The sequence below is a fragment of the Pezoporus occidentalis genome, unplaced genomic scaffold (genome assembly GCF_034315485.1).
Source record: "Pezoporus occidentalis ecotype Australia unplaced genomic scaffold, CSIRO_AGI_Poc_V1 ctg3, whole genome shotgun sequence".
Classification (NCBI taxonomy): Eukaryota; Metazoa; Chordata; class Aves; order Psittaciformes; family Psittacidae; genus Pezoporus; species Pezoporus occidentalis.
Window position 1 is genome coordinate 5643202 of NW_026914940.1, and position 9649 is coordinate 5652850.

A 9649-nucleotide genomic window follows, 5' to 3' on the forward strand; every position below is an offset into this window, starting at 1 on the left:
GCCCAGATGACATTCAAAACCCGCCTGGACACATTCCTGTGTAACATTATCTAGGTGTTCCTGCTCCGGCCATCTTTTGAGGTCCCTTCCAATCTCTAGCATACTGTGATACTGTGATCTAAAGGTCCTTTCCAACCCTAACTCTTCTATGGCTGTATGATTCTAATTGGTTAGGTTGGAAAACAGATTTAAGATCACCAAGTCCAGTCATTAACCCAGCACTGCAAAGTCCATCACTAAGCCGTGTTTAAGTGCTGCATCTACACATCTTTTAAATACCTCTAGGGATGGTGATTCCACCACTTCCCTGGGTAGCCTGTTCCAATGCTTTACAACCCTTTCAGTGAAGTAATGTTTCCTAATATCCAATGTAAGCCTCCCCTGGTGCAGTTTGAGGCTGTCTCTTCTCATCCTATCACTTGTTTCCTGGGAGAAGAGACCAAACCCACCTTTCTCCATCCTCCTTTCAGGTAGTTATAGAGAGCGATATGGTCCCCCCTGAGCCTTCTCTTCTCCATACTGAAAACCCCCAGGTCCCTCAGCTGCTCCTCATAAGACTGCCCTTCTCTAGACATGATGCAGCATCTCCGTGTCTCTTGTAGCAAGGGAATAGGAGAAGCACAGGGACAGAATGAACACTTACTCAGAGTAGTAATTGTCTACTTTGCTTCACAGCCTGTGACATCTCCACCTACCTAGGTGGGGAGGAAATGAGACAGCCAACTTGCCATCCCAAACCAGTAACATATCACTTGCTATCAACATTGCAGATAGATAGCCCCATTTAATGAAATACTTCTCTTTACTTCAATAAAAAGTGTAGCAGATTTCACCAGAGGTTTCTGTTTACTCTTAATATAACTTAAGTCCTAAGAGAAGACATTTTTTCTATATGAAGCTTAAAGAAAAAGGTTTATATGAAGGCTGCAAGTAGAAAAAACTAAGCCATGATAAGCTTCCTTCAAAGCTCAGTAACATTTGCTTTCTCTAATTCTCATTATTTTAAAACACTCTTGTTGACCTCAAATTTGAACAAAGCACTTTCACTTCTGCAGCAGATAAATAATCTTTAAGGTATTTAAATAAAACTAACAAAATCCTGAGTTTACATTAGAAGCTTCCAGTACTACATCAGGGCTTAACAGCAGTACATCATGAGTCATACAATCTAGTACAGGACAATGATCCATTGGAGAAAAAAGGAGTAAGCAGAATTGGACAGGTATGCCCCCGAAGCTTTGCAGCAGTATGCATGCAGGAAATCAGTTTTAACCCAAAATGTCCAGTATAAATCTTGCAGCTGGAAACTTTCAGTAACATCCATCTTCTTAAGTACTTTAGATAGATAGAAGTAAATGGAAAAACATTGGGTTTTGTCTAAGCTTTTAAGGAAACAGGGGCATATTAGATATGCTGTGTTTCAAACAAACCTCATGCTATCCGAATCTGCTCCTGCATTAACAGGTCACCCAAAAAGCTGCACAGGAGCTAAGAAGGGTCTGGCCATCAGTGTAAAAATACAGCTTTTCTTTTGTTCTCTTGCATGAGAATTCCATATGGCCATAGGAAATCTAACTTGATAAGGATAAGTAATTACTGCTACCATAGCAGTACCTGCCATGCCATGGTCAGCTCCCAAATCACCTTCCCTGCAGAGCAGCCTGTTCCTGCTGCTCCCAGGCAGAGAGGCAAAGTTGAGCTGTGGGTTAGAGGGAGGTTGGGTTACATTTAATGGTAGTGCTTAAAGGTATATAGGAGCTCTGGAGAGCTGTCCTACTACAGCAGTGCTGCCTCAGTGCTCCACTTGTTGACAAACAATCAATGTGAGATCAAAGGGCCTAGTAACCCAGAGGTGGATTTTTCCCACAGAAGAGGGAATAAGTTCACACACAAGGATGGAACATCATAGGAGATAACATATAAATTGCTTAACTAAATAAATAAATTAAGATTTTGTATCATTGAGAAATGGGTAACTCGAAATACTGACAGCTACAAACATGGCCATCCAGAGGGCAGACACATGAATTGCTTGTTTGAAGATCTAATGAAACGTCGACAAAACCTCTGCTATATGTTATAGAGGAGGGATTTTTTCATCTGTTTCATGCATATTTGGAAATAACTAAGGAAGAGAAAGGGAAAGGCATTTTAAACGAAAAAAGTTAAGACGTGGAAGCGAATTTCCCTTAAAAGACTGCTCTTCCTCTATGGGCATACGCAAAAGCTGTAACATTATATTTTTTTAATAACTAGAAAGCTCTAAACCAAAGCTGAGGCAATGCCAGATTGATGGAATAATACCACACAAGATGAAGAGGAGAGAAGACCACTGGCATTAAACTTTGGGAGAGGGAGTGCTTGGAGTTGCCAATGTACGCTGGAGAAAGGATAAGAGAGAAAAAAGAAATAAAAATCAAGAAGGAATTCTTCATTTCTGTAACTTCCATGATGGAACTATTCCCCCTGTGGGCTGGTTATTTTCCAGCTCAGTAAGGATGTACAAACTCCTCAGGGCCATAAGACGGCCTTTAAAGAAACCATCAAAGGCTCATGTGAAAAAACAATTTTTCTGTTAATTATATTCACTAAATATATAGTGCTGAAAATCAAAGCATATAGAAAATGACTGCTCCAGTTATCTGTAGATGTATCCTTGTTTGTCTTACTAACCACTGTAAGAATCCAGATAGTGATATAATCCATTTTGGTAATTTCTATACATCTCTTCAGCTCTGAATGGTGCAAAGCGCACACAAAGCCAAAGGAAAGGCTTTTCCCCATGTCAGTATCAAGGGTCATCCAAACTGCTAAAACATCCATTTTTGGCACCATCTCATTGCATTCTCCTATCTTCTCCCCAGGTTTTTGTATTCATAAATAAGAGCACAGAGTCCATGAAAGCAATAATAATAAAAAAGATAAAAAAAAAAAAGAAAGTAGTAGTATTTTTTTCCATATCTATGGGTCAGAAATAATGTCAGCTCAAGACATCAACTACAGAAGAGAAATATGAATTATAATCTGATTTCAAAGTAAATTTAAGAGCCATACTTAGAATCATATTCATACTTAAGAGCCATTCGTGTGTAAATATAAAGCAGTGAGGCTGCTGGTCCTCGCTAATCTGCTACTTAAAAACTGTTGCCTGGAGGGAAGAAAGTGTATTTGTCTTCTCTTTACTCTGACGATTCAGTGCAAGGAAGCCCAACACTTACTGTATCTGCAATGAGTGTTCCACAAATCGACTGCGTTGTTTCAATAATACAATAAAACAAGAATCCTTTAATGAAAACCAAAAGCAGTCCTTTCATTCCAGCAATATGTTTATTGCATTACATTTCTGGTCAGGCTAAGTTTTTACTTCAATTAGTGAGAAACACATTCAAGATTAAGAAAAAATCTTCAATTCGGTTGATATGCTGGAGGGAAGGAATGCCATCCAGAGGGACCTTGACACACTTGTGAGGTGGGCTGATGCCAAGCTCATGAGGTTTAACCATGACAAGTGCAAGGTCCTACAGCTGGGTCAGGGCAATCCCAGGCACAGCTACAGGCTGGGCAGAGAAGAGATTCAGAGCAGCCCTGCGGAGAAGGACTTGGGGGTGTTGGTTGAGGAGAAACTGAACATGAGCTGGCTTCAGTGTGTGCTTGCAGCCCAGAAAGCCAACCCTATCCTGGGCTGCATCAAAAGGAGTGTGACCAGCAGGTTGAAGGAGGTGATCCTGCCCCTCTACTCTGCTCTTGTGAGACCTCCCCTGGAGTATTGTGTGCAGGTGTCCTCAACATAAAAAGGACATGGAACTGTTGGAACAAGTCCAGAGGAGGCCACAAGGATGATCAGGGAACTGGAGCACCTCCTGTATGAAGACAGGCTGAGAAAGTTGGGGCTGTTCAGCCTGGAGAAGAGAAGGCTGCATGGAGACCTCATAGCAGCCTTCCAGTATCTGAAGGGGGCCTATAGGGATGCTGGAGAGGGACTCTTCATTAGAGACTGTAGTTATAGGACAAGGGGTAATGGGTTAAAACTTAAACAGGGGAAGTTTAGATTGGATATAAGGAGGAAATTCTTTCCTGTTAGGGTGGTGAGGCACTGGAATGGGTTGCCCAGGGAGGTTGTGAATGCTCCATCCCTGGTAGTGTTCAAGGCCTGATTGGATGAGGCCTTGGGTGATATGATTTAGCGTAAGGTGTCCCTGCCCACGGCAGGTGGTTGGAACTAGATGATGTTAAGGTCCTTTCCAACCCTAACTATTCTATGATTCTATTAGTAGGGCATAGTATTCAACTGTTTCATGATAATTGAATTTACAAACCATAAGTGGTGAGTACATGCCCTTTCTTTTAAAAGAAGGTGACCACTTTTCTGATTAATGTGTCTTCTTTTTGCTTTTTAAATGTATTTGAACTTCAAGGAGTATTAAATGGAAGTAATTAAAACTGGAATTGCTTTTAAGTCATCTTACCATATCCCATTTTACCTCTTCTCCATACACTGAACTGAAGCCCATGATTTTAAGATTGAATTTGCCTACACTTGAAACAGCTGTGTTTATTAGCAAAAAAAGAAAAATATAATTTTCTGCAGGAATTTATAGCTGGGAAAGAAATCCCTTGACTTTCCACAGGAGTTATGGCCACCATTGTTTTCCAGACAACCAAATTACATAACTTCTCTTGCGAACTTGTATTTTTAGGCACACCTCAGAAAAGGCAGAATGCAAGAAGGAAAATGCCGGAGTGATCTGAATCAGCTCATCACAATGCAGAAACTCTAATGATGTTCATATAATAAGACCTTAACCTGGGACCTTCAAGATACTTAATTCACAGAGGTGGATATGAAGAATCCTGCTTGACTGCAAGGAAATGGAGATGTGAAGAACAAAATAATTTCCTGATAGAAGGGGGTACTGTAATCAAGGACTTTAGTCAGAGCATTAAAAGCAATGTTAAGGAGTATAATTTCAATACTGACTAGCCAGAATGCAAGGAAGAAATTACCTTTTATTTTCCCCTAAAATGAATCTGTTTACTTAGTTAGATCTATTGTCCTTTTATCAGGTAAAAAGAAAAAATAATTGTTTAGCATGTTGTGAGAAGAAGGCAGGGTTTAGAGGAGAAGGTTATTTATACCAGCTCTTGAAAGAAGGCAGGTTTATTCTCTACATAGCAGTACTAATTAAGCTTGAAAAAAATGACTCATATCATCTTTGTTCTGAGTCTCTTGTAAGTAGTTTTTTTGCTATACTTATAAATAAGGGGGAAAATGGTATTGCCTGTGTTTTTTTGAAAAATCCTTTATTGGTTAAGCTGTAAATGGATAATCAGATTGAAGTATTTTTTTCTTTTTCCTTCCAGCTAAATATCCTGAAGTTTTACTTACCCAGGGTATCTGGTGGCATAAAAGAAATAAAAGTTTAACTTCAGCCCTCCCAGAAAATGGGAGACTTCATGCGTGACCAAATACAGTTTTTTTTTCAGACGTCACATGTTTTTACATGGATCTCACCAAATTTTCTGCAATCAAAGGACAGATGATCCCATATGAAATAATAATCATACTTTCCAAATCATCCTCAATGGCTGCTTCCAATGGAGCTGTTAATATTTCAAGATATTTAAATACTTTGTTGGCCCATCAATTCCAGTTTAATTTTGCAGAGTACAAAAATCAAACACTTCAAAGCAAACAACTCCTGCCACTGATTCAAAGACCACACTGCAACCTGTATAGATATGGAAACACTTTTTCCAGTTGTTATACTCAACTAAAAAAACCTAAAATATTGGTGGCAATATGACAGTCTTATATTTAAAAGTTTAAAGTGTTTAAATCTAATGACATTATTATGCAATTCAATGAACTCATCAGATATTCCTGATGTTAGACACAGAACAGAGGGATGAAACCACTTGCCCTTACTGAAGTACTTTACAGTCACTCTTCCTAGTAGGGGAGAAAACTTTCCATAAATACTCTCATAACTGTGAGGTACATTTGGAAGAGCCAAAGTTGCCACAATTTCCTCCTCAAACTTTTCCCTGCCTCTTTAGTCATTCTGAATTTCCAGGGTCTTTTGCCTTAACAGCTAAATAATGTTACATTTAATCTTCCCACTTACACCTGCCTAATGCACTTGCTTTGCTTTATTAAGACAATAGGAATGCCCTTTTATTTAGGATCTCATTTTCTTTTTTATTTATTTTTTTCTCTAAGAATTTAAGACTGATGACATCAGCCCTTCCTGGTCCTTTGAGTGAAACCAGTTGCATCATTAGCACTGATCACCAGAAAACATTTACTGCTTTCAGTTGGAAAAATACCTATTTTAAAAGTTTTTCCCTCCATATATTTCCCTCCAAATATTTTACGAACTTTTTTAATAAAAATAATACAGCATTGCAAAAACACAGAGAAAAAGAAAGAAGTTTCTCCCAGACTTGAAAAATCTTAATTCATTGTGAAGCTAGTTCCCACATTCAGGAAGAGAGAAATAGCATGGCTTATTGCATATATACCTATATTCCTCATGTCTCTTATCCATTGTCATTTATTGAGATTGGAGGTATATTGAGATATTGAGATTGGATTCATGGTAGACTTTTCCTTTGTATAATATATTTCTCTACATTATACATAACAAAATTTTCTTTGACCTTGCTGAACAATAAAATGTTTGGCCAACAATGCATTAAAGTACCTTACATGTCATTTTAAACTGAATCAGCAACATTATTTGAATCTTCCAGAACAGGAAAGTATAAATTCCACAACTAATTTGTATAACTTCTTAAATTATCCCACATCTTAAATGTCTCCCACTAACAACAACTGAAAATGTGGACACTTGACCTCATCAGTTTTCCTTTCTGCATGCCAGTCCTCTAATTCCTCTTCCCCCAGCACTGAATCTGAACTCAAATAAAGAATGTACAACTTGCTACAAGTCATTCTAGTGAAGGTTCCTCCTTTAGCCACAATTCTGAACAGGGGCTCAGCACAGTATTTTTTGATAGTAACAGGCTTGGAAATGGTCATGATGGTTTTCTGTGCCAAGTATGTGGTAAGGCTATGTCATTTATAACTTGAGGTTGTTTTGTTGCATCAGGAGCAATGCTCCCTGCTACTCTTCCAACAAATAAATGATATGTGTACAAAACAAAGACAAACAAACAGGCACCATAAGTATACCTATATAAACAGCTCTTCCACAATGATCCAAGGACTCCTTAAAGGGTGGGGGAATAGGGACAAAACCAAACCAAAACCCTTTTACTTTCAATTTCTTGTACTTCTTATTAGGATGAAGTTAACCTGCTGGTGCTTTCCAAATCTCCTCATAAACTTCCAATAAGTAAATATGGCCCTGGTGCAAATCCTTCTGTCATCTTGCAAGATGTCATTTTACTTAATTCCCTGTACCTAAAGTATTTGGAGGAAGAAAACCAGGCTGTTTTACAGTGATGTATGATACTAACTTCTGCCCGTATTTCTGGCAAGCAATATAAAAACCACAGGCTAATTAAATTCAGTACTGGATATTTGTCTCAGCAAAGATACAAAGCAACAGAGCAGATGTAACTGCACTGCCTGAAAGAACTCTGAAGGGCTTCATTGCATTTTTTCATGTCTGGATTAAAATGTCTTATTTATTTTTTGTCTACTGAGGAAATTCAAAGAAAACAAACTCAGGTGGAGGTACTGGGAGTCAGCCCTGGAGAAAGTAGTTCATGAAACATATCTTACTGGAAGGTATGTCAAAACATACGGAAGACAGGGAGGTGGATTAGAGACAGCCAACATGGCTTCACCAAGGGCAAATTGTGTATCACTGATCTAGTGGCATTCTACAGTGAGTGACTGCATCAGTGGACAAGGAAAGAGTTTTTATGCATGTCATCTGCCTGGACTTGGGTAAGGCCTTTGGTATGGTTCCCCCAAATATTTGTGCTGCTAAAATGGAGAGATGTGGATTTAACGAATGGACTGTTAGATGGATAAGGAATTGGCTGGGTGGCTGCATCCAAAGATGTGACTCAATGCCCAAGTGGAAACCAGTAATGAGTGATGCTACCACTGAAGGGTCTGTATTCAGACCAGTACTACCTAATATCTTCATCAATAATGCAGACAGTAGGATTGAGTGCACCCTCAGCAATTTTGCTAACACCAAGATGAGTAGTGCAGGTGATCTGCTTGAGAGAAGGGTTATCATTTGAAAGCATTTTAATAGGCTTAAGGACTGACCCCATGTAAATTTCATGAAGTCCAAATGACTCAAAGGCAAGGTCTTATACCTGTCCTGCAGCAATCATCAGCATCAATTCAGGCTGGGTGATGAATGTATCAAAGAAGGACTTCAGATGCTGGTAAATAAAATTTGGACAGAAGACACCAGCGTACACTTGCAGGCCAGAAAGCCAGTCATACCCTGGGCTGCATAAAAAGAAGCATTGACATAGTGAGAGATATAATATTCTAGTCTAAAAGTTATGTCACATCTGGTCTTGTGTGTATGACTGATTGCTTTGGGCCAGCCTGTCAAAGACATTTGGCACTCAATTAAATTTACAAATTAGGTGGGTACTGAAGGTTTATTAAGATCAATTGCAAATCTCCTGTGTTCAAGGTGTCTCTGAAAAGCCTGGCAGGTATCTATCTACATAATCAGGAGCATAAACAGCTTTGAAAAATATACCCTTAACCCATATAAGTGTGTTGCTGTAAAACAGATTTTGAAAGAATCAGCCAGATAGAAATAAAGAGAAAAGCTAGTAACATGGAAGAGGTATACGGTGCTTAAGGAAGCATGAAGATGATAAGATATGATTGCAGAAAGAAAATTCTGGCTGCCAATAAAGTGATTTATTATTTAATCTCTCATGATCAACAAACAAAAATGAGAAATAGAATGTAAAATCTTGTATATGTAAAGATTGCTATAGACAGAAGCTCTCCCTATTAAAAATATGCATCTTGGAGAATGTTTGCCACAAGATGTCTAAGATAGTATTTCTCAGAGTAAAACACACTTCATAGTTTTCATATTCACAGTGATCATCACATATTAAATTTCCATGGGTCCAAAAAAGTCAAACCCAAAAAACAACCAGATAAAAAACCCAAGCCCACCTTTTGATATGTATAACCATTACTCTTACATCCTGCAAAGGCAATCACAGACTAATGGAGTTAAGGCAAAGGTTCTTCTATGGTTGAGTTACCTCATCTTTCTTGATGTTTCTTGTGCTTTGTGTACACAGATATTGGTATTCAACAGTGACAGAGGTTAGATATGATCTTAATGGACCCTTTTCAGGCTGCTGTAGTGCAGAAAATACCACGTTTACATGATCATTTGTGTTCTTTATATATAAAGTAACAAGACTAGTGAAAGACCCATGTAGGATTCAGTACTGTCCTGACTAAAGAGTGTTCTTTTGATGAGGGGTAAATAGGGAAGCAGAATGTAACATACATATTACAGAATAGATTCAAAGGCAACATGAACACTGAAAGCAATCAAGATTTATCGTTAACTTGAATAATCCCCAAACTGCTGAGATTAAGACCATTTTCCTGAAAGATGATGCTGATCTGACTTTGGACAGGCAACTTACTGCCTTTATTCTAACTACAGACTGT